General features: G+C 37.3%; 1 long non-coding RNA gene across 4 annotated transcripts in view; it reads right to left on the reverse strand.

Annotated features, from left to right (window-relative positions):
• The window catches only part of LOC121666558, a 199,701-nt gene that overhangs the window by 156,702 nt on the left and 16,596 nt on the right, over positions 1–26,403 (reverse strand). The window lies entirely within an intron of this gene.

A 26,403-nucleotide genomic window follows, 5' to 3' on the forward strand; every position in this document is an offset into this window, starting at 1 on the left:
CTTTGAATATCAGAAGAGTGCTGGGTGGTTCACAGATAATGTGTGCTTACACCTCATGTTTGGAAAAAACAGCAATTAAAAAAACCTATGTTTCAGTTCTCCAGAAATTTAATTCTTCCTTGGCTTAAAATAAAACCTTAAAAATTGTAAGTGTTTTTGCCAAGTCATTAATACTCATTATCAAAAGTGTGGTATGTAAGTAAATGTGAGATGATTCACGGCAACACAATCCTTATTACATCAGTATGGGCCCCATAATTGATTTAGTTAATGGTACCATCTGCTCATTTCCAGTGTTTTCCTTCCAATTAGAATGACACATCATGCCCTCAATTTTTTAAGTTTAATTATGTTTTCTGTCTTTTGTCCCCATTTGTTCTGAATTACCTTTTTCTATTTACATCCATTATTGTAATAATACCCTTTTGCTTTTGAGGAAATTAAGTTTTGAGAGAGTTAGTTTGGCTCTCAGTACTTTGTCTTCCCAACTGATAAGTGATTCTCTTGTGGTGACAAAATGCTGTTACTTAACGCAGAAACTATCCAGTACTTTCTTCAGTTATGAACCTATAATATGCTAGGTCTCAAGAAAATAACTCAATAGTATTAATTTTCCATATCCTGCCAAAAAAACTAGAAACTGAGGTGAAAAAAAAAATTATATATAAAATTTCAGCCTATTTCACATAGTTAGCATAGAATCATAGGCAGTATATCAACTTCAGCCAGAGCTGACAATAGTATCTCAACAATAAGTCATACAACTGGGAATATCTTAGTGAAAGATTTTTCACATCTTGGGAGATTAATTAAAAACTACCTCAATATAATTTCAGTTACTTTCCAATATGTTCTTCTCTAGCCTCTTATTTAAGGACAAACCCTTAGAAGCAACCATGAGCAGTCATACATTTACATGCAAAATATACCTTGATGAGTTTCACCTTTATATTGTTTTCTCATGACCACCAATACATCTGGGGATCTATTAAACAGAAGCTACTCACTGATCAACACTGTGTGCCTTAATTTCTGCAATTACACATCAGTATTATAATGACAGTCAAGGTCCGTATAAATTACTGAATTCAATTTTAAACCTCCTTCTGGCATTTTGTTACATGTGTTTTTGTCATTAATGTTATGTCATCCATAATACGTATACATATATATACACAAAAGACATCTACCTCTTGTCTTCATAACAGCATTATTGAAATATCAACATGCAATCACGGTGTTAAATTTTTTGCAAGAAATGAAAATACATAAGTTTGTGCAGGGAGAATTTCTAGGGCTTAGTCTTTGAATAAATGTGGAAATATTAATGTAATGCATAGACTATGCCAATTATGAACAAACACTGAGCAAAACACCTTTTTGCTTATATTGGGATATTATCCTGGAATAGATATGATTAATTACAATGCGTAAAGTTATAAAAGTAATTTATCATGGTATAATGACTATTCAGGTAAATATGGCATATTTAAATGAAAAAAATAGAACAAGAGCCATTAGAGCATCGCTGTTCATTTTAGGACACATAACCAAGCATTTTTTATGAAGGGCTTGGGAAAATAAATACCAAAAGTCATGAAACTAAATGTAAAAAAAAAGATAGTACTCTGCATTTTCTTTTCACCAAGATCTATTCTTTAAAAGAAGAAAAGAATGAATAAACTAATAAAGGAAGGGCACTAGTTTTTATTGGTAAACTTTAAGAAAACCCTGAATCTTGGGGACATACTGAAGTTGACAAACATAATTCAGATGGGTAGGGTTGGTCAGTTGGGGTAATCTGTCCCATCTGTGTCTGCTCCCAACTTCTTGGGCATCCTCAGCCCACTCACTGAGCAGTATGAGGGTCAGAAAAGGCCTTAACTTTGTGTGAGCACTACTCAGCAATAACAAAAACATCCTTAGGTTACCAACACTATTTCCAGCACAAATCCAAAACATAGCCCTGTACTGGCCACTGTGAAGATAATTAACTCCATCACAGCCAAAATCACCACACAAAGGCAATCACTCACTGCTTCCCAAGGGTAGACTGATGCCTGAGCAGAACCTTCCTAAAATTCCCTTTTTTCACTTTTATTGCTGAACATGACATTATAGGGTACAGCATACCTTAGCAGTTATTTCAGGTCATTTACTGGCTTTGTCCTCTCCCAGCCTGTTCACTGTGACAGGGATAGACTGAGAAACAGAATCATAGAATTATAGAATCATTAAAATTGGAAAAGACCTCCAAGATCATTGAGTCCAACCTTTGACTGGAATACCATAGCACCAAGAGTCCTGGCCAGTCATTTCTGGAACATTTCCATGGACGGTGACTCCATAACTTCCTCAGGTAGCCCATTCCAATGCTTGACAACCCTTTCAGTAAGAAATTCTTCTTAATGCCCAAACTGAACCTTTCCTGGCTTGAGGCTATTTCTTCTTGTCCTGTCACTGGTTGTCTGGAAGAAGAGGCCAACCCTCACCTGGCCGCAACCTCCTTTCAGGTAGTTGTAGAAAACAGTTTTCCCTGAGACTCGTCTTCTCCAGGCTAAACACCCTCATCTCCCTCAGCTGTTTCTCATATAACTCACTCTTTAGACCCTTCACCATCTCAATTGCCCTTCCCTGGACATGCTCCAGCACCTCAATGTCCTTCTTTTAGTGTGGGGCCCAAAACTGAACACAAGACTTGAGGTGTGGCCTCACCAGTGCCGAGTACAGGAGAACAATCACTTCCCCAATCCACCTAGCCACACTATTTCTGATACAAGCCAGGATGACATTGGCCTTCTTGGTCACCTTGGCACACTGCTGGCTCCTGTTTATCCAGCTTTCAAAACAGCATCCCCATGTCCTTTTCCACTGGGCTGCTTCCCACCCACTCTTTCCCCAGCCTGCAGTGCTGCCTGGGGTTGTTGTGACCCAAGTGCAGGACCCAGTACTTTGCCTTGTTGAACCTCACACAATTGGCCTCAGCCCATCCATCCAGCCTTTCCAGATCTCTCCTCAGAGCCTTCCTGCCCTCCAGCAAATCAACACTCCCACCCAACTTAGTGTCATCTGCAAATTTACTGAGCATGTAGAAGGCACTGATGCTTTACAGGCACTGTTCGCAGTGCTATCAGCACTGCTTTGGCCAAAAATCTAAAACACAGCACCTTATGAGTTGCTATTAAGAAAATTAACTCTATCCTAGGCAGACCCAGTACACCAGGCTAGCAATTAGATCTTAGTACATTTCATCTAATTCCCCTGCACTTACCAGTAGGGCTTGATACTTCACAATATTTTGAAAGTGTCTGTATATTTGTTCCCTTCTGTATTTAATTTTATCAGGAAATACTGACCACAATTTAATATGAACATTAATATTAGGATGTCACCTGCTGTCTTCATTGAACTGATGACATGACACAGGTTTTGGCCACAAATTTGTGATATTTGGTCCCAGAGCTTGAGTTTTTAATATAGGCTATGTGGATCTTACTACAGATGATTAGTCAGAATATCTGACACAATCTGATAAACCAGATGGTAAGAGCAAACTTTGGGACAGGGAGCAATTGCGATAGTAACATGAGGCAAGAGAGTTCTGAAAGGAGATTAGGTAAGGTATATATTAATTAGGGTAGAAGTGATTAGCACAACACAATGATTAAGAGACACAGTTTTGAAGGGCACAGAGAAGGCAGATGCCCTGAAATTATTTGACAGAGTAATGGGCTGAAAAACAAAGGGCATGAACCAAAGCTAAGAAAAGATTGGTCAACAAGGGACTTCAGGATAAATTGCTTCACAAAAAAAGTAATTAATATGTAGCACTACAAGCTATTAGGTGGGGAAAAACTAACCCACAAATGCTAATATATCTGAGAAGAGACAGATAGGTGGATGAGATGGATGGAGTAAGTCTGTACTTTGCCACCAGAAAGGCAAAGGTAAAGCATCACTTAAACTAGCAGGATAATAAATGAAATTGTTTCAATAAGACTTACAGTGTTAAACACCAAAGGGAAAAAAAAAGTTTATTAGTATGGTTTTCAAAAAAAAACCAGACCAAAACAAAAAAACCCAAACAAAAAAATTAAAACAAAAACCAAAAACAAACAAAAAACCCAACCAAAATTAAAACCACCCCAAAAAACAACAACAAACTACACAAAAACCACAAAAAAACCCCCAAAAAACCCCAACCAATCAAAAAAAAAAAAAAAAAAAGACAAAACCCCTGCAAATAACAGGACTTGTGTCATTCCAAAATATTTTAAGCTAAATTATCCTTTCTGGTTTTATTGATAATAAAAAAATAGTAATTGTGGAAACATTTCCCATGGAAGTTTTGTTTCCTTAATGAGGGAACAAAGCAAGGTTTGCTTAAAGTTACAATTCTTCCTGGGAAGCCAAGACCAGGAACTTTAAAACGCCGAATTTTCCCCCCGCAGTTTGTTAGCTGAATTTCCTGCTTGCAGATCCAACCATGGGGCAGGCTGAGCATGTGTTCAAGAGAAGAGATCCATAACATATTTCACCAACCTAGCAGCAGCAGCGGAGTGCTCAGTCAGAAAAGCAGGTTACTTGCTAGCCTACATGGCTGTTCGGCACTGAGCATAATGGTGTTCCTTCATCCATTTGACACAAAAAGCCCCAAACAAGTTCTTCCACCATCTCCCACCTCTCTTTACACCTACACTGAGCAGTCAAACCAAGACTACCTTCTACTACACTGCATCCAACCCTACTTTTATCTTTAAAGTCTACTAACCCTAAACTCTGCCTTTTTTTCACCTGCAGCATATGCTGCAAGCAGCTCAAGACCTGCTGTCCCACTCCACTAGCATGAGTTGGGTGCTCCCAGAGCAGCATTAATCATCATTTTGAGTGTGTTTCTGGAAACCCCATGCCAACACTGCAAGTCTGCCTCTCTGCAGTGCCCGCTAAAAGCCAAGTAGCTGTGTACAGCCAGTAAGGACCTGCTGCCACAGAGCAGCTGGTACCAGAACTACACCCTGCTGCTGTGAATTTTCACCTTAGGTAGTTGAATCTGTTCTCATATAACAGTCAATTATCGGGCATGGAAATACCAGTACCCAGTTTTCCACTGGATAAAAACCTGCCCTATGTGAGAGCTGCACCCACAGCATGCAGTGACACAGATTATGACTGACTGTGAATTCTCACTGCTTCCCTCTGTGCTTCCTGCTGCTCCTGAGAAAAGACAGGACAAATAAGATGGCATTGGAAGTAGCTTATTCCTTTCTAAACATAGATGCACAAACAGTAAATATAGCTCTCTTGGAGCTTAGTTCAGAAGTGTATCAGAAGATCAGCTGAGATATTTAAGTTTCAACTTTCCCTCGTGCAAACCGAAGTAACTTCAAGTAAAAGTTACTCCAAGTTATATATGTGGATTTTTCTGTAGACCAAGTAATATATTGACTGAGATCAAAAGCATTAGCCTTCATTCTCCTGCAGAAGAATTTATGTATTGAAAAAAGTAATTATTAGCATCAGGTCTTTTATGAATAATATCTAAGGAACATAATGTCCTGCAAATTTAAATTTCACGTTGTTCTAATTTTCTTTATCTTCCCTCTCTGCTCAAAAGATACAAACCAAAACAAACTGTCAGCACTGGATTTTGTGTCTTTAAAATTTCAAAATGCTTCTACAAGGTAAAAAGTTGAATATTTACAATAAAATTAATACAATTTATACAACTGTATCCTAAAATCCAGTTTTTAAAGAAAAATTGGGTTTTGTATTTCTATAGAATCTATTTAACCAGAATTCAAATGATCTAAAATTAACTGTAATAATTTTTCAAGTGAAATGGCTATGTAAATATTTCAAAATTACAATTTTTAATAACATTTATAGAACTTAAGTTATTTCCACATTGCATATCTCTAAGTTATCTTTATGTAATAAGGAGATGTAGATCATTCTATAAAAAGCTTTTGAAGAGATTTATATACTAAGAAACCAATATGAGCTGTTATCCTACTCAAACGATTGGCCTTTATTACATTTAAGATCATCAGTCAGGATGATCTACGATTTTGAAACCTGGATTCTCTCCAGACTGATATGGAGTTCAGGCCAAGAGTAACAGAACTTAAGTTGCAGTATAAATGCAGGAGAAAGTAAGTATGGAATTCAATTTACAAGGGTAATTTCTGTTATAAACTTCCTAGCTATCTTTTTCCCAAATAGCCTGAACCTAAGGAGCATAACTGTCCTCGAAAGAGATCAGAGGTTGTCAAGCTTATGCCTAAGAAACTCATTTTAAGGCAGGAATAGTCCTTGTCTAGGTGTCTCATACCAGCAGTAAATAGTTTAAACAGATTCCCATATGTGAAAGAAGAGATTAGTGATACTGACCTTCTTTGTATGGCTCTACAAAGGAAGAGTCATATTAGGGATGTTGCACAGCATTTAGCAGCACATTGGGAAATTACTTACTTGGCAAGTGCTTTGTCTGGACATAGAGCTGTAAAATAATTTTTAATCCCAAAGGATAAAGCAGACAGGAAATGTGTTCATATATTCTTGGTTCCTTTACACAAAGTTCTTATAAAGTCAAATTTCCACGTACTTCTGAAGGCTGATTTGACAGCGAATTCTAAATATGATAAAATTTTATCACCAGAAAGTGATTATTACAGGTATAAGCATCCTTTGTCATTCCTATGAACCAGTTCATGAATTCGTTAAATAACAAAAGAGATTGTAGGTCAGTGAGGAAAGAGTTTAACCACCTTTTTTAGACTGGGAAGCACACAGAAGTCTGAATTCTTGTTGTACCACAAATTGAGGGGGATGGCAGGACAAGGCAGGGGTGGGGAGGAAGAGAGAAAATAAGGAATTAACATATTTATTTCAATGCGATTACAGCAGTTCTAAGACAAAATAAGAATATTTCCTATAAAGTCTGATCATTGTTCCTTCTTTTAATCTGGTTCATTCTGTGACATACCAAGCAGACAGCACGGATATCAGGAAAGATTTCCAGCCCATTACTTTCCTAACAGAACTTTACCACAAGACGTACTGTCCCCTACCAGCATAGTTAAAAATTTCCTGGTCACTAATCTGGACTCTGGCTGGTAAAGACTGAATAGAACAGAACATTTGACTGGAATTTCCTTATGAATAGAATTAAAATGAGACAGATACTAACCACATCCTTGAATTCGTCTATTTCCTGTAACACTAACTTGGGCATAGGAACATCCTCAAGCTGCACAGCCAGGAGAACAAAGGAGCTATTTTCCCCTGCCTCACACTAACATATTGGTATATCAATATATCATAGTTTTCTTTCTCCAAAGGTACTTCACCATCTGAAAGCAGAGAACAGATCTGTAAAGGCATCTTGTTTTCTTTCCTCTGCTAGTCATCTAGACTGTGCCTTTCCCAACATCCTTCTGCCCTTAAGGTTTTTGCATTTGTGTTTGGAAAGGACTAAGGCAAATTTCAGTTTCCTAAAACAGACCACCCTGCCACACCTTAAAATTATTTTTCCTTTAATATTTCTGATAGTTTCACAATAAATAGTAAATCTTGCTCAGAAAGCACAAATCTCTTCTAAAGTTGAGAGTCTGTGTATTGGAAAAAATGTTAAACAAAAACATAACACAGCTTTGTTTATGTACTGATGGGAAGCTACAGCATAAAGAATGTGTCAGATCATTTCTTCACGTAACTAGTTTATCTCTTTTCTTCCAGTTAGATTACTACTACTACTAATATTATTAAACAAGTTTAATTTCTTTGTTCTTAAGCATTTATGTTCAAACAGTTTAATTGGGTTTCTTTAATATCAAATGAGGTGTCTGCAGGAGTGTAAAAGATTTTGTACCTACACTATGTGGATTCAGACTCTGATATTCGTTCTCAGTTTGCAACAAGATTTGCTCATTGTAATGCAAACAGACCTCCTGGTTAAGTATATTTCAATAAAAAGACAAATCTTGCATTAATTAAAAAATAAATAGAAGCATCTAAAGGTACATGCACAGGAACTTTGCTATAATATTAACAAAAGAGTGGAGATTACCCACCAAGTAGAGAGCAAGTCAGCTTATAAAATATGAATCTAGAAATGATGTATTGCATTACTCCTTTTCTCCGATTCAATCAGCTGAATGGAAAACCCTAGGGGGAAAAAAATCTCTAATATGACTGCTTCAAGAACTGAGCCCAGAGGTGGTTTAAGGTTGCTAATCACCTCAGAATTTATTCCTAGATTCACCCAAGTTTCTTGGCTACATTGACCTTTCATTGAGTTCCCTGTGCTAAGAATTTTTAAGGTTAACAATTTGCTGCATAACTCAGCTAATATAGTTTTGTTAGATATCGGTAGCCAAGCAACCACAAATATTTACATATATATATATGCAAATTACACATACACACACATATAGAAAAGAATATAAATCAGTGGAAAATAAAAAATACTGCAGACCCAGGAAGTAAACAAAAAAACTACTCCTAGATTCCTCTGTGGATGTACATGCAACAATCAAACAAATACAATTTTCTTTAGCTTAGTTTAATGAAAAGAGTATTAGCAATTTGACTTTTAATATATCCGTCCCCCATATCCTAAATAATTTTTAAACTTATAGAAAATATCAGAATTTTTCAAAAGGGTGGAGATCACAGACCTTTAAAAATCGTTTACAATTGGCAGACAAGTATTTAGTAAAGTCAGCAAAGGAAGCCAAGCACCCTGATCTAGGCTGCTTGAATTGCCTCACAACCTGCAAATCTAATAAGCTGTATCCAACTCTGACCAGCAAATGCAGCAATAGAGAGCAGCCAGAAGACCAGCCAAAGGCACAGGAAATAGCAGTGGCCTTGTTAAGTTACATGGAGAACAGCAGACAGAAATATGGGATGAAGGACTGTCCCCTTAGTAATGCAGTGTTGGAAGGGATGAAGAGAAGATTTTACTATGAATAGGTAGTGGGGAAAACAGATTTTGAGAGCAAGTTATCACACTTGTGTTTTAGGGGGTGAAAGAAGAACTTAGTGTATTTTAGCAGAGTAAGAAAGACCCAGATGACCTACTGAAGTCTCTTCCTACCTGAAATACTCTATAATCTAGGGGCAGAAGAATCTAGTGTACAAAGCATACTGTTTCATCATGATTGTGACTTCAGTAATTCTAGTGTGCCCCAAAATATATTTTTTTCCCTAAATCCTGTTTTTTTCAGGTCACATTAGAAGATGCATGCCTCATCCCATGCCCATGCAGTACAAAGATACGTAATGCTCTACTTTTTAAGGCTTTGTAACTCTTCGTGATAAAGAAACAACCTCTTAAAAAAATAAAATTATTAAAAGTACACTGCCATTGGCATTTCTGTAGCAGTAAGCTACAGAAATGGTCTTAATTTCAGTACTTTGCTACATGATAATTGAAGTCTTATGTCTCTAAGTGGTGGGAGATCAGCCCTTATTAGACCCAGAGTTATTGGTAAAGAAGACCTAACAGCTTTGCAGTGTCATTTTAGCCTCTGACTGTAGGAGGATTTGACTTCCCCTTTTGAGCACCATTACGTCCTCATGATTCCTACTAACAGGTGCTCTACTTGAGGTGAGAGAGCGTGTTTAATGTTTTATTGCAAAGTTATAAGTATCAGTGAAACACTTTTCAGTATATTTCTGTTAATTTAGCTTATGATAGCAAGCAAAAAGTTTTTAAGTACAAAATAGGCTGTTCTGCTATCTGAACAGAAAGGCATTCGTGATCCTTAAGGATGAAAAGGTGGGAATTTACAATTTCTGCACTAAAGATCTTTTAACTGATGATTGATATAGTCTCCATTTAGAAATCCTGTCTTAGATAAACACAACACTGCCCAAGATTAACTCCTGCCCAGACAGTTCCAATGCGGCTTTGCAATTGGGATTTGATGTTGCTGGTGTCTGTCCCCTCTGGCTATGTCTGTACTTGCCTGTGAAGAAATTTCCCTGTCTAGCCCAGCTGATAAGTACATGGAGAACAGTAGACAGAAATATGGGATGAAGGATATGTACACAGAGCACAGTATTGCAAAAGTCTTTGTATACTAGGTATGATATTTCCAAAGTTAACATAAATACAAGAGTATACAAGGACTGCACATGGACAGGTCTACACAGGATGAGGACCAGGCTCACATAAAGACTAAGAAAAATAAATATTCCAAGCAGAAAAAGAAAAATAGACACCAATAAAACAAAACTCCACACCAAGACTATATTACACCTATTTATTACAAACATTTCAAAAGTTCATGACAGAGAATAGAAACATTTAATTATCATTATAAAAGCTCTATAACAACAGTACGTTAATTTTTGCCACGAGTGGAGGATCTTGAGGTACTCATTGATGTTCAGCCTCAATACAGACTCTCTGTACCTTTCAATTAATCCTCCAAATAGAGAAATTAGGAATCTAAATTTTTTATTCAGCAAAATTTATATTGATATCTGCTTTTAAGAAAAAAGAATAAACAGACTCAGTACAAGCATATTCCTAAGAACTTAGTTGAAAATTATTTGCACTCAAATAACTGAACGTTTAAGATATTTTGAAGTTTCATAAACCTTAGATAAAGGCCCCTTGGGAATGCCATTTTCTCAGCGGGAAGTATAAATGAGCATCTGAGATAAACATTATAGAATTGTTGGGGTTTTTGTTTGGTGGGTCTTTGTTTGTTTTGTTAGTTCATATCTTCCTTCAAGCGAAAGTTAAACACACTGAGGTGGATTGTTTCCTCCAACAATATATTTGCTTGGCCTTTTGTAGCTATGCAACACAGAAAGTTGTTGTAATTATTTTTGTAGGCAACAAACATAGTGCTCTTAAGGAGAGTGTCCATTAATTCATTTTAGAGATGAGTAAACTTAGGCGCACTACAATTAATAACAAAAGGGTTTAAAAATAATTTATAAAATGAAAATCCACCATAAGTAACTCTCTAACATAAAGTGTCTTTAATTTTAAATGCTACTTTGGCTTTAGTTTGAATAAACTGATTTTCTCCCTCCCAAGTTGTTGGACACAGTCCTTCACTAGGGCCTTTGATAAAATCATTGACATTTCCTGAGTGGATATTTGGCTAATGTTGAGAAGAATTTGAGATATACAGAATTATGTGAGTTAGTGTTTGATCCAAGTAGGAAAGCTGGACAGGAAAACGATTTCTGATATCCACATTTCCTCTGTTTTACATCAGGCTAAAAAATTAATGTTTTGAAAATAAAACTCTTACCTTTCCCAAAAATAAGTAGCTGACCTAAAGCTATCCATATTCTCAAGGCTCAGAAAGGATACCAGATATATGGATTCAGTTTTAGTAAATGCTGTAGGAACCATGCCATTTTCTTTCCTATCAAAACAGGAATTAATAAATTAGTTAATTATATTTCTTACCTGAAGAGTGTGTTGTAAGCTGGTGTACTTCTTTTTAATATTTCCTTTAGAAATTATTAGTATTCCTACTCATCAAATTATCTTTTTTCTTTGGAACAATCCTACTTTGTCCAACTGAAGTATTTATTAGCACAAAGAAAGACTTCAAAGCTTACTTCCTGTCCAAACTTTCAGTACTTCCTTTATTTTAACATTGAAGCTTTCTAGTTCTAAAGGATATAAGTACTTAATATAATTTAAAATATTAAAATACATGTAATCAAGATTAAAATGAACACTCAGTGCCCAGGTTTGTTCTACAGATAATTCCAAGTCCACTAGAAACAGAAAAGCTTTTCTCTAAACACCAATATGCTGCACAAGTGCTTCCTTGATAATCAGGAAAACTGGAATTTTCTAGTCTTTTTCAGCTCAACTTCTTATGTTATATAATTTACTCAAACTCTTTAGCTTTTAGGTGCTTTCAACCTTTAATATGTCAATTTTTTAAAACTCTAATTGCCTTATTAGTCAAGTAGTTTTGCCATTAGCCACAGACCATGTACATTGATATTTCGGTTTTAAAATCTTTCTAGGATACAAATGATTCACAACAACAATAACAGAATCTCATTTCTATGAAAGTCTGGATCTAAGAGTAAACATGGAAAACAGAGCCCTGATTTAGCCCCAAGAATCCACCAGCAAATCCCCAAAAGAATTAAGCTTCTCAACATGGCAATGCCAAACAATCAGCAGAAGAAGGAGAGTTCAGTCTTAAATCAGAATCTGCCTGAATCTGCCTGCAGCAGGCCAGGAGGAAACACTGGCTCTTAACCCTTCCTGAGGCTGAAGTGGCTGGTCTCATCTTCTACTTGGGATATGCAGCTCTTAACCTTCTCTCTATAGGAAACATATTTTCCCTAGGAAAAAATTAAAAAAGGATTTTCTCTATATATATAAACAGAGGTGGTGCCTATCACCTATAAAATAAAAAGTAAAAACAGATCAAGGACTAAAAGTCTTTTCCCAGATTGAAGGAATTTGAAGATATGATCTTTAAAGTAGATGCCTTAAACAGGAAACTACAGCTTATTTACTTAGAGGTTTTTTCAGGTGAAACTTTGAAGATACGCAGACAGAATTAAGCCATTGGACAAAAAAATAATCAAGATATAAGAGATCAAGTGGAAAGGTACATTGTAAACTCCAGAGTCAGTGAAGTCACTTGGAATGAACTATTGCTGAGTCCCTACTCTCAGCATTACATTTAAATTTTATTCAAGGATTTTTTCACATACAAATAATTCTGAAGAAGGGATCCAAATCCATGGTACTGAGAGTGGTGAGCTGATCATATACCTTTAGGTGCACATTCAAGGTGTTAGTAGCAAGAATTGGGTTACTCCACGAGGGGGGACAGCCCAGGGCAACACCAAAGCAGGCAATACCTTCATTGACCCATGTGCCAGCCTGCAGAACCCAAGCAGGACATTAGTGACAGGGACCATCAACAGCCCCAGACATATGCAGTGGAAGATCCAGAATCCCTTTAATGGATCAAGGCCCAAGGAACAGACCTGGGAGATGGGCCAGGAAGAACGCATACCTAGAGCCTAGCTTGGGAAAGGATTTAAACCACCAGGTTAAGCTGAAACGGAGTTCCTGGACCCATGGAGAGCTGTAGTGGGACATCCCAGGGGCAAATGGGTTAGGGTCAGTACAGCGTGGTAGTAACCTCAGGGCCCGGTCACAAAGCATCCATACCAAACCAGATTAAGGCTACATAGTAACTCTCAGGACAGCAGTGGCCTTGAGTGTTGAAATATTCTGATCTAGCTACCATAGGTCTGGGACTCAGATGCCATACCAGTGTGCAGCCAGGTGAGGGAAGAGAATTACAGTGGGTCTCTATTTGCATGTAGTCAACACACATTTATATCAGATTTGCCACAGAGTTCAGAATATTGAATTGAGTTTGCTGTTGAGGTACTACTTACCATGTTGGCAACATTCTACTCTCAGATTAAAAAAAAAAACCAACCAAACCTAAAAAACCCCAAACAAACAAACAACCCAACCAAAAAAAACCACCACCAACAAAAAAACCAAAACAGAAAAACTCCAAACTAGAACAGTGAGACTAAAGAATGACATTTCACATTCAGTTTTATTCAGTTACCAAAACAACAAAGAACAATGATGATGCTAATTCTCAGTGATAGGGATTTTGTGGCAATTATGTCATTGCTGCAATTAATTTCACAGTGAACACTGTATTCAGCCCACATAATCCTCCCCCTGAGTAGCTTGATCTCCCATCTTAATCTAATTAGACAAAAGTTTCAGGATTATATTATGGTCAGACAGAAGTTTGCAGAGAATGAGGTCAAAAAATTACACATAGTGGTTAGCAGTGGAAGTCAAGGAATGATAGTGCCTTAAACTAGGAAAGAACATGGCCTTTTGGGATGCTAAAGGAAAAACTAAACAAAACTTTGAGCTCTTGCCAAGTCCACAAAAACTGAGCAAGGAAAAAATCAAACAAGGTGAAAATTATAAACAGTCTGCTTGACTGTAGGAAAGTGTAGTCCTGCTCCTTGTTATAGATGAAATGAAATGTTTCTGGCAAAGGCCACATTTTTAATAATGTAGTCGAGTCACTAGGCACTGAAACACCATGCCAAAGCAGGGTTTATTCTGCTGGGGATATACAAAACTATTTTCCTTAACTACTCAAGCCACTCCACCTACCACAAGCCTACTTCAGCACCACTGAATTCAATAAAAAGGCTTCTATTGATTTCTACAAGCATGGGATCAGAGGTAACGCCAAGATTGTCCAGGAGGTAGAAAAAGTTCACTATTGAAATAGCATGATGAATACCTGCCATTTTTAGCTCTGCCTTTATACTTAAGCTGCTGCTAAATTTGACCAGAGTAAGGAACACTCCTGTCATGTTTTCTTCCAATCAAGCCTCGTATGGGAGGAAATATCTCCCTCCTGCTCTGTTGCGGTGGTCAAACCCACCACAGAGATGACGAAGGAGCCACAAGGCCGTAGAACAGTGGATGTACCCTGGTGGGCAGGTGTCAATGTACAGAGGTGCCTCTGTGGTTAGGGTGACTTCCTATAATCCTCCATTCTTGTTATGTAGATTACCCTTTGTTATGTAGATTACCCTTTGGTAGTTGGCCCGTTGGCCCTGCACCCCTTTTTCCCTTATTTAGTTCCAGAAAGTTCTCCCTTCCTCAATACCCCATTGGTCTTGTATCCCAACTCCTCCCTTTGTGTTCTCCCATTGGTTTATGTACCCTGGCCCTGCCTAAGCTCCTCCCCAAAGTCTTCGTCCCATTGGTCCCTGGCCCTTTCTCTGCCCCTGCTCCTCCCCGGATTTAATCCCTGGACCCTCCATAATCTGGGCTCTCTGCCCCTGGATCCTTTCATGCTCAGAATAAACCCTGTTCATGGAATTCCACACAAAGAGTCCCTCCGACTTCTTTGTAGCTGGTATTGCCTGCTTTATTGCTTGTGTGTGTGTGCCTTCACCCGCCCCGGGTGCTGAGCAAGGACACAAGAGCTATCTGTGCTCTGCCCTAAGCGGACTCCTTGTGGGACGTTCAGGGATTGGCTGCGCCGCATCAGCATCTGATTCATGAGTGCGAGCGTGGCATTGCTCTGTTGCAGTGAAATATTAGACTAGGAGCTGAAGAACAGTGCCCAGGCATGAACCTCCAACACCACTTCCTATTGAGACACTGCTCAAGAGACCTTCCTTGTTTGAATAGAGTCTCATGACTTGAACAGCTTTTGTGATAGGTACCTTTATTTGGTGCTAGTTTCTAACATTGAAAAGCAGTGATTAACATGTTCATCACCAGAATTTCCCAGATACTTCAGCTCGTGTTTTGAAATAAATAAATAATCAAAACAATGAAAACATGGCCCTTGTTCTAACCAAGATAAGGTGAAGAACAGTGTGGGACAGACACCTCCACAAAAGTAGAACATACTCCCCTACAGAGCAACTTGCTGTCTCTGAAATACAGATCTTAAGGAGTACCAATTTAGAGCTACATGTGATGGAGAAAGCTGATGTGAAGCTAAACGAGAACAAAGAATAACAAAGAGAGAGGAGCAAAGGTTGCAAATCAGTATCATTATAATCAACAACAGAGACTGCTCTACAAAATACATTAATATAGTGACATGCCTCATTTTTTATATTATGTTCATAATTCTTTTTCATCATAGAAATGTTTAGAGCAAATGGTAGTCAGGCCTTACTGCACTAGGGGGTTCACAAAAATACTTCCACAAGAAAAAGCCCCCTGGGAGTTTGCAGTTAAAAAAGAATTTTCACTGATATTTGTCTAATCTTACTTGTATCTGCATGTCTGGATGATGCACAATAACAGCAAAAAGCGGTGTAAATCAACTATTACTTCACATGCCTGAAAAAAATCGCAGATTTTTTAATCTTACTAATGAGGTAGCAGAGATGAGTTAGTGTGCCAACAGTTAATTGAAATGTTAATAGTACCAAAATCATGCTGAATTAAGCTTGTGGTATAGATGCATCAGTGAGTTTTTCAGGTACAATAAGGTTTCTTCAAAGCAAAAAATAAGACCCAGTCCTGCTACTCAAACCTGTTTGTCATTCAGGCTCAAAACATTCTCATATTCATTCTACCTCCATTACACAGATATCTTCAAACAGTTTGCAACAACACATTCTTCTGTGCCCGTTCTTAATTTGCTTTTGTTCTTCATAATAATGTCACGTATAGAAAAGATATAAAGTGGGAAGTAACCATCTTCTGTGATAAAACCCTGATTGGGAGACACTGTAGGCATAAGTAATAATTGCAGTACATATCCAACACGTGCAATTACTGTTATTGGCTGATTTTTTAAAGATGTCAGGAAATCTGCATGAACAAATCACACAGATTGTTCTGTGTTGGGAGGGGCTCACAGGGATTATCAAGTCCAAGTCTTAGGTGAATGGCCCATACAGGGATCAAACCCACAATCTTGTCATTATTAGCACTATACTCCAACCAACAGAGCTAATCTCAAATATTTGCTAGTGAACTGGAGGATCTATAAAGAACCTTCACTTCTCTGTTGTACTGTCCTCTTTTTACATCATGGATTTGACTGAACCCTCATAGCTGTTTTGTTAAAGTACTGCATATGTATATCTACACTGTTGATTTTGAAGTATGATCTATTTCTAATCACAGTATGAAAGGATTTAGAAGAACCTCACACAGAAAATCTTCCTGACATTTAAATGCCACTTAACAGATACAATATTAATGAAAAGCTCTTTCATGCTGTCCTCCAGGTGTTTTGTAAAAAGACATTCCCAAAAATATTATGTGCTTATCTATTTTCCCCTGAATTTTGGAGAGAAATCTCTACCAACATTGTCTCTCTAGTTTATACCATCCTATGGAATGAAATAATATTAAGAATACTTTTTTTTTAAATATCTGTATAATGTTTGTCATATGAAACAATTGGTAACAGTTACTAAACAGGACAAGTTCCCCTGGAAAAAGGTGATAAACATTTACTGCTCAAACAGCAGTGTGTGTCCATGACTTTTTATCTTTTCTCTTGTTTGGTTAATGCTTATAAATTGAGCCCCTAATTTATCTCCGGCTGAGCTTGAAAAAGTGGAGTTACAGCTCAAGTTTTATTGCTTACTGTTGGTGTTATAAGCTTTAAAGTAAACTTCCTGCCCAAGATATTATCTCTTATCATTAGCTACCAGGACATCTTTTATCCTACCTTCTCTGGATCAAAAAGAGCGATAAGAGGGTAATACATCTTTGCAGAAACTAACTGAATCTCCTCTTAAGCAAAGTTTATCAACATTTAACTTAGTATACACAGTTAATATGTTTGTATTTTAGCTAAAGGTGACTTAGAAAAAATCTAAATTCAGGAACCCTGAAGTTTTTCATCCTGTGGAGCTGTACCCTGTATCTGCATATCCTGCAGTATGCTGACTTCAGCTTTGACATTATGCTGAGACAGTGGCTTCCATTTACCGGCATTTTTAGGATTTCCTTCCAGAACTCTCCAGAGATATATAGCAATTTCCCATATCACAAATGAAATCTGTGGAGTCAATAATTCTTTCAAAATATTTTTAACACATCAATTATTAATTTCACTTTTATATTCAGTGGCTTTCTACTGATGGCTTTATAGCTATATGTTGTTGTGGTAGAGAGGATAGGAGGAAGTGATGAGGTATATAAAGCCAAGAAAAATCGTTAGAAATATTTAAGTAGGGAATCCTTGCCTCTCTTGTATATTTCAATTTAAATATTGACATCTTATCTTCAGAAATGTAAATCTTTGATAAGAAACTGAATGCAGGCTAACATGTTGTGGTGGCCGATTAGCCTGTGGCACAAGGGACAGAGAGAGCTCTTGGTAAGACAGTCTTTGGTGCCAGAGACTTAGCGGTCATCGTGAGGGAAAGAAACCTCTCCCAGGATGCCTTGTTCTGTTATGATCATCTACCCCAGTTCAGCTTCCCCAGTTGGCTGTTGGCCCTTGCCCATCACCACTCCCCCGCAGCTTTCCCATTGGTCCCTGTTCCTTAGTCCCGCCTTTTTCCGCCCCCAGATAAAACTCTGAATTTGCCATTATTCTCATCTTTGCCTCTGGAACCTTTGACAGTGTAGAAGTAATAAATGCTCCTGTTGGAACCCATGCGAAGAACCTGCCTGCCTCTTTGCTACTGACAATATTACTGAAGATATCTGTGCATCTGTGCATGCATGCATGTGAGCCACAGAGCTGGACTGAGACAGTAATAACATGTAAAATATTTTAATAAATAGTGTGAAAGTTAAGGTACTGACTGCTAGCTTGCAATAAGCAAAAAATCTACTTCTAACATCAGATAGGTGAGTCACCACATGAAACCTCTGGTCACTGAAGAGTGTCTCATAAACTGTGACTAGGACATTGCACTTTGTAGATAGCATATCTGAGTAGTCTTTTTGGTATTAGAAACTTTACCCACAAACTCGATATATTTCTTTTCACCTTCCTTTCTTATCCAGAAAGTGAAATACTGGCCCTTGATCACTGTGCCCTAACCCATAGGAATAGCTGTGTTTCAACAATGGACAGGGATCCTTGTGTGCAAATTTCTCATCCTAAACCACGTCCAATAATTTTGTTTGGCTTAAATGAAAAGTAAAATAGAAATACTATAAACTAAAGGACTGTGATTTGGTTTTGCACTTTTTTTTCCTTTCCCAAGAGTGGGCCTAAATAAAAATTAAGGTCCAAATACTACACATTTGCAATCTCTCTAATACTGAAGAGAACTTAATAGGACCATTCATCTAACCTTTTTTTTTTCTTTTTAATGTATTTTTTTTAACTAGAAAAATACTTTTTAATAAAATTTGTGATTTGAAAATTTTAGAAAAAAGAAAATATAATCAAATTTGGAAAATATTTGGAGTTTTTTTAATCTCAAAGAGAAAAATATGCTGAAATTGTTTCCTTTTCAAGGAAAATATGTGGTCTTTCACTCTTGGTATTCAAAATATGGTAACATCTGATTTTATTTGTCTGTAAAAGAAACAAAATATTTGAAGAGAGCTTGAAAATGAAAGAAAAAGCACTTTACTTAAAGTCTCTTCAGGGAAGCAAATATAATTCATAACCAGATATGTGCAGGGAATGTAGACACAGGTCAGGTTTAAAGAAAATATAGCCACAAAACCAGAATGAAAGACACTTGTCTAATTTATGTCAAAGGCCCAACACAACAACTTTGAATGTATGTGGGAGAACAAAAATAATACATGCAGAGGGCTTAAAGTTCCTTATGATGTTTCTTAACATAAATTGTGGAGGAGTAGAAAGATGTGCAGTGTATTGAAACTCCAAGGACCTGCAAGTACCACCCCTCCTTGAAGACCCTTAGTTAGAAGTGTTCTAAACCATCTCTTTACATGATTGTCCTAAAAAAACAATATACTTGAAACATTAAGTGACAAGCTGATATTGAAGATCAAGTTTCTCTGCTCTGGCAGCTGTTAATTGAAGAATACTTTTTATTTTGCTTTCTGTCTTCTATAGACATTTTCCCCTGCCAGGGTGGATGTGTTGGTAATCATTTGTACTGGTTCCAACTCAGCTGACAGAAAGGCAACACTCTTGTCAGTTTGCACACTATAAATGCTTGTCAAACCTATGAAAAACATCAAAAACACTAGCTAACACAGTCTTGACACACCCCCAAAAATACCTGTCTTCACCACAGTCATTTTGTATGTCTTACAAATAGGAGGCCAAAACATGATACACCTGAAGTACTGGTCAAAACCTGACAGAAGTGAACTGTCTTCCTCACTGTTTCTATCTAAACATTTTTAACTTGAAGAAACTATGGTTTTGACTTTCCTACTCTAAATAAGAATGATTTTCTCTATCGTTGTTGAACACTTAAATAAATACACTAACTTACTAAATATATTTAATCTTTATTGTACAAAAAGAGAGGTATTTTTATGCTGTATTTGATAATATTTACAGATATGAAAAATTAATTAATTTCAATGTTTCTATTCCAAGCACCCATGTGGAAAAAAAGCGCAAAATGTAGCACAGGATACCAAGTAGCAGATCTCTTTTCCATTTATTTCTATATAGCGAATTGCAATATTCTTAATTTCAAAGTATACTTCTTGTGCAGGTTAGACAAATCTTTTCAAAGAATCAAATTTCAGTGTGCATAATGAAGCAGCTTTGAACCCTGCTCTGACAGCTTCCCAATACAGATTTGAGAAGTTGGTGATATCCTATGTGTAGGCAAGAGACCACAGAAAATTTAACCTTCTCTTGAAAAAATTTTGCTCAGCAGTAATGATATGAAACCTGTAGTACCATAGGAAATGACATTTTGTAATCCTAATCATAATTCTTTGAAGATCCATCCTAAAAGCAAAAAGGTGTTGATTATACCCTTTTCTTCTCCCAGTGGTAATTATATTCTTTTGAAGGCACTAGGCTGCAGTTTTCCTCAACACCTACAACACACCATAGTTCAAGTACAAAATAATATTTGCATCTACCACAGTTCAAGTACAAAATAATGCCGGTGTGTCAAAACATGGGATAATACACTGAAGGATTTTGCATATCAAGAAAGAGTGAACAAGTCTGTACAATTTTCTTGTGCAGAATCTTTTTTTTTTTTTTTTGCAAAGTGGCTGTCATCTCCCCAAAACTATTCTTTTTATTTCCTTCCATCTTAGCTTCACATAAGTGTTCTTTCTTTGTCTCACACACATTTACATCTCTACTTGCCTATCACTTACCCACCTATATCTGACTGCACATTCATTGATGATAATTTTGGTAAATTATAGTGACAGGCTATTCAACATTATCTGAAAGAGCACAAGATATAGGGCACATTTTTTTCCCAATAAAATAATTAACAATATAATGGTTTTATCTTTAAAACCCCCAATTTCCAGACTACTGGAAAGAGTTAGGGAAGATTAACTATCAGTTTTAATTAATGTTCATTTATGAAAGTGCTCAGACTTAAAAATATGCAGAATTCCACTGGCCTCTGTAAGGGAATACCTGAAGGCTTGGTTCTTGTCCTGAAGATCTTAGTCTCAAAGAAAACTTAATATTTAAAGACAATTAATGCGAGAGAGAATGATTAAGTTGTCTGCCAAAACACTCCCTAAGAATCATTTAATATTTAAATCCACCTAAATACCCAGAATAGAAGGACTGCTTGAAGGCAGCCACATTCAGCCACTCTATTCCTGTCCCTTTAGCTTCAACCAACCTAACTTATGCATGCCAGCCCATCTATCCCCACTCCACCCCCCTTACCAGCTTGCTAGTTCTTTAGGAATTAATATTTCATTAAAATAAAGGTTAGCACCATAGGGTGTTAATGGCATTGTATTTCTATTCACAACACTAAGTGTAATTTGAATCATCAGTAGAAGAAACAGAAGGAACAGAAGGAATGACCTTTATTGAAATGTGCTGCAGGAAGGGAAATGTCAATAAAAAGCAAACAGTGTTTTGCATATCCCCTTACAAACAGCCAATTCCTATTTATGCAGTTAAGGGAGTAGGCTTTTTCTGAGCCATCAGCTTGGCACTAGGGATCACTTGACAACGTGGGAGTGAAATAAGAGCTCACACATCCCATGCAGTGTCCTGCTGTTCAGCTTCAGCAATCAAATATACATGAAGCTCTTTGTTCCAAAATGGCAACAAGTTTAGGACCAGCAGATTAGAGAAATCAATGACTTTATCTTGTGTTTTGCTGTTCTCTTTAAAATTCCAAGAATGAATGTGACCATAACACAAATGCTGTAATAGGACCATAATACCAGAAACATTCAAGACTTGAAGAAACAAACACTATTAAAGGTGGGTATTTTTATACAACTATATTGCTTCTGAATAAGACATCAGAGCTTCTGGTTCTCCTAAAACTTCTATAAAGCTTGGGGAAAGCCCTTTTGAATTATTCTCAAACTCCCCAAAATTTCTGTAGTTTTCTGTAGTAAACTTGGTCCCAATCACTTCATGTGAGAGAAACAAAAAACAACAAAACAACCAACAAAAAAGACACCAAACAAACCCAACTCTTTAGAAAGCCAAAAAAGACACCACAAAATAAACCTGAATCGTCAAGCATAAATGTGATAGGAAAAGTTTTCTAAGTCAGTAATTTAAGAACATATCCATTCTGCAGCAGAGAATTCTTTTTGAAAGCACTTGCTTCTGGAAGCAGTTTACAAAGTTGCAATATAGATCAATCTCTCTCCCATGCAGTTCATATACATCTGCAGGAAAGAACTCCCAATTAGATCCACCCTGAGTATATTAAATCTGTGTTCTTTTCCTCTGAATTTTCTCTTTACCCTCTACAAAAAAATACAACAATCTGAAAAGAACTTCAGTAAATGAAGTGACTAAATATGTTGGAGAGATAAAAACATGTCATGAGAGAGTTATTTGACAAAATGTGGGCTAAATATTGTCTTCACTTTCAAGACTTCTTAACCAGCCTGTCAGTAAGCCTCAGGATTCAGCTCTGCATTTTGCTTCAGCTATGTTAATGCATGACATGCTCCCTATGGACTGGTCCCAGCTTCTGAATTCTTACCAGAACTGGGGCTGATGAGTCATCAGTTTAAGCATTAATATAGCATGAGTTTACATACCAGGACTACAAAAGCCTCTGTAACATCTATGGGACAGCAATTAAGGAACTTGAAAAAATAAATCACTTCTATTTGTGCAAACATAATCAGTTTAACCCTCATTCTGGTTGTCTTGCTCCTCTCCCACTCTTGCTGTGATCAGGGAGCACATTTCACATGAACAAACCACATGAAAAGGCATTGTTTGTGTGGCTGTACACTAAACAAAGGACAGATTTCTGGAAGAATTGAGGATAAAGATACATTGTAATTTTTACTTTTCCCTCCAGAAAAGTGATTATCAGTAGTGCTTACAAGAGAAAAAAAATTACCTGGCTGAAATCCATTTCAAAAAAAGCAATTCTGAATTACCCTCTAGGGAACGACTTGATCAATTTTATTCATACTTGCAGGATAGTTTTAATTCACTTTAAAAGTTCAACTGAAAAAAAAAATTAAGACAAAAAATAATACCCAGAGGTTAAAAAAAAAAAAAAAAAAGGGGGGGGGGGGGAGAAGGGGAAAGAAAGAAGAAAGAAGATATAGAAGCAGGCTACTAATGGAATTCTTATTGAAACCTTAATTAAGAGGAAGCACTTGATCACTCTGTAATCACTGCTTTGAATTAAATATCTCAAGTGCAATAACTAAAATATAATGGGACCATTCAAAGCAATAGAATGAAACAACCTACCATTTTTTTGCCTTATCTTGGTTCCTGCAGATCTCCTTTTATGAGTATTATTAAAAATGCATATTTATATTGCTTGGAGGTAACCCCTTCCCATGAGTTTAATCACGAGAACAACAGAAGTGGCAATTTCTAAGGTACTTCTTGGATTAAGAATCTCCTACGGGTTCAACATTTGTATAGGCAGAGTAACAAGATCTCTGAAGCTTTGAATAATTAGCCTTTCTGCAAGGAAAATGAGACCACTTTCCTTCCCATCAGGGTAACCTTGAAGAAAGTTTGTTGAAGTTAAGTTTTTGCTAATTAAAAAGAAAGAGAAATAAGGGAGATGAAAGGGAAAAGAAAAGGGCATTTTATAGGGCAACATTGTAAAGGCACAATAGGGAAAAAAAGAAGTTGTTAAGCAGTATAGAGATTAAATGAAAGAGCAAAATAATATATAAAAATAAAAACAGATTAAAAATTAAAATGTTTTTAATTTAAATTTTTATTGCCAGTCAACTTAAGATACCCCTGTATTCAGGGGACATAACTACATGTGTAAGCAGGATTTTCAGTTCCATCTTCTGGGTTCATATTCTTGCAGCAAATTTAGTACTAGAGTTAGGGACTTCTTTTATTTTTGACAAGCATAGTAGCAATACCTGGGTGGATTATTAAGGAAAGAGAAACAACGTAGAAAGATATTTCATTAGCAAGATACCTTGCTGTAAATTAAAAGCCTGCAGGCAAGCACATATGGCACATCAGGTATGGGACACAGAGACTCATTAAATGCCCAAAGCATGTTTCTGACAAGAACTGAGGCAAAATCCAGAAAATTAAATGCGGGAAGTTTCAATATATTCAAAATATCATTCAATTTCTAAAGTCCTTATTATATGTATAGCATGAAAAATGAATAATGAGGAATTGATTTATGTACTAGCAAACAAAACAACAACAAAAGAGAAGAAAAATAAAGAAGCATTAAGGAAATTATGAGGAAAAGCAGATCTTGCTTCCAGTGTAGGAGTGGGACTCTGGTTTTGCTGCATTGTAGGTTTTATTTAAACCAAACTTGCTAAATCCTGCTGCTTTCAGAAAGGGAAAACTATTTGTTTCTAACTGGGTATCTTTCAGCAGGCTGATTCTTTACTTTTTACAAGCATAAAAACCAAACAAAAAGAAAGTGCTAACTTTTGAGTCATAAATGTCGGCATGAATAACAAAACACAATAAACTTTAAAAAAAAATAAAAGTGAGAAATGCAAATTCTCAAGGCTCTTACCAGTTTTCTTCTAGCCAAAGTGAGGAATTATATTCCCTAAGTATTTAAGGAACGTTAAAGGACTTAATGGATTTGTAGGCCTTTCTGATTATACAGGTCCTGTTGAAACTCAAGTCTCTATGTTGTGTCCTCATGGTAGATTCCTGGGATCATAGTGCCCGAGAAATTGCTGACTGTAATAGCTGAAACCTGGAAGAAAGCTGCAGCTATCTTTAAATGCCTGCACAGTCCATTTCCCAGGTGAAAAAAAGGTCACCTATTTCTATCTGGAACGACTCTTCCCGATTGTTAACAAGGTTACCCAAGAAATCATCTCCTAGAGCCCACAACAGAGCTGAAAATCCTGCAGAAGCTGGAGTCTGCTCTGCACCTCCTGGGTTAATATCTGAAGGACCTTCCACTGAACGTATGCCATGCTGAATTCAAACACAATGTGACAAACAGGCAAAGAAATTCATACTGTAATTACACCAGTTAAGCAATTTTTAAAACTGTTTATAACTCTATGATTGTTTATTTATTCCTCTGCCAGCTTAGAAATATTAACAGTTTCAGTAAGTTTATTAACTTACTGAAGTAAGAAATATTAACAGTTTCAGTAAGTAAAAGTTGAATCAATTACTGACAAAACTTGCTAAAAATGACACAGAAGTATGTGTAGTCAGACATGTTAAAAACTCTGCATCGATTATCTTCATAGGTTTGGGTAACAATTGATATATTTCACATTATTTAAATTGGAATGCCATATGTGGCTTGTGCAATCTGGTTTAAACCCAGAAGAGCAAAGAAAATTAAGTCTCTGTGTATAAACTGGAAAGAACTTTGAACATTCAAAATATACCCAAAACCAGATTAAAACCAAATGAGGTTAGATGTTGGTGCCAAAAAAATGGTATCTTTTGTTTAATAGTAGAGAGGCGAAGAGAAAGAGAAAAGAAAGAGATGAAGAAGTGTGTGTGGGGGGTGGGGGGACAGGGAGAGGGGACAGGGAGAGGTGACAGGGGTTAGGTGGAAGCACATCACCCATCTGAGGGTCCCAACGATGTCTCGTTGCTCCACTCCATCTGGTCTGCTGGTGGTGAGGGTCCCCCGTCGCTGCCGTGGCCGCACCGCCACACGCCACCACAGCACACACCAAAGAGTACAGAATCCCGTGGATTAATATACACTTTGGGCCAGGTGGGAACACCCACGTGTCTCCCCTTGCAGGGGCTGGCTTGACACTGTCCCTTGCAACACTGAGGGTCTGTTGCATCATCTCTGGTGCTCTGGTGCAGGGTCTGGGGACCCCTTTGGGGGAGCCTTTGATGGGCCATGTCACCCCCTCTGTCCTTCACATGGGTGCAGCTTCTCCCCTGGTGAGGACCCCTCAGCTGGGCTCCTCTGCACAGTGGAGGATGGGCGGTCACTGCACCTCTGACCACAGGCCTTTCCCAGATACCCAGAGCCTCTCTTCCCTCCACCCCTTGGTTCGAGGGTCTGTTCCAGCCTGGCAGCTGATAGCCCTGGGGCTGTGGTCACCATCTTGGAGGTGTTAAGCCTGTGCTCTGTGAATGTCCCCAGCCCTGAGTTGTTACTTTATCTTATCTTCATCAGGGAGCGGTCCAGGGCCTCTCAGAACCCCATTCAGGGTGTGGTAGTCTTCTCAGCAGCTTTTGTAATACAGTTTTAAAAGTCCTTTGTGAAATTGTTTAAGTCATAAGGTGTAATATTTCAGTCTCTGACAGTGGCATCACTGGACCTGAAGAGTATCTCTAAACACGGGGGAGCCCATGGGACTGAATA

This window comes from Corvus kubaryi, unplaced genomic scaffold, assembly GCF_017639235.1.
Source record: "Corvus kubaryi isolate FWS band 111438036 unplaced genomic scaffold, C.kubaryi_AGA036_p1.0 132, whole genome shotgun sequence".
In the NCBI taxonomy this organism is placed as follows: domain Eukaryota; kingdom Metazoa; phylum Chordata; class Aves; order Passeriformes; family Corvidae; genus Corvus; species Corvus kubaryi.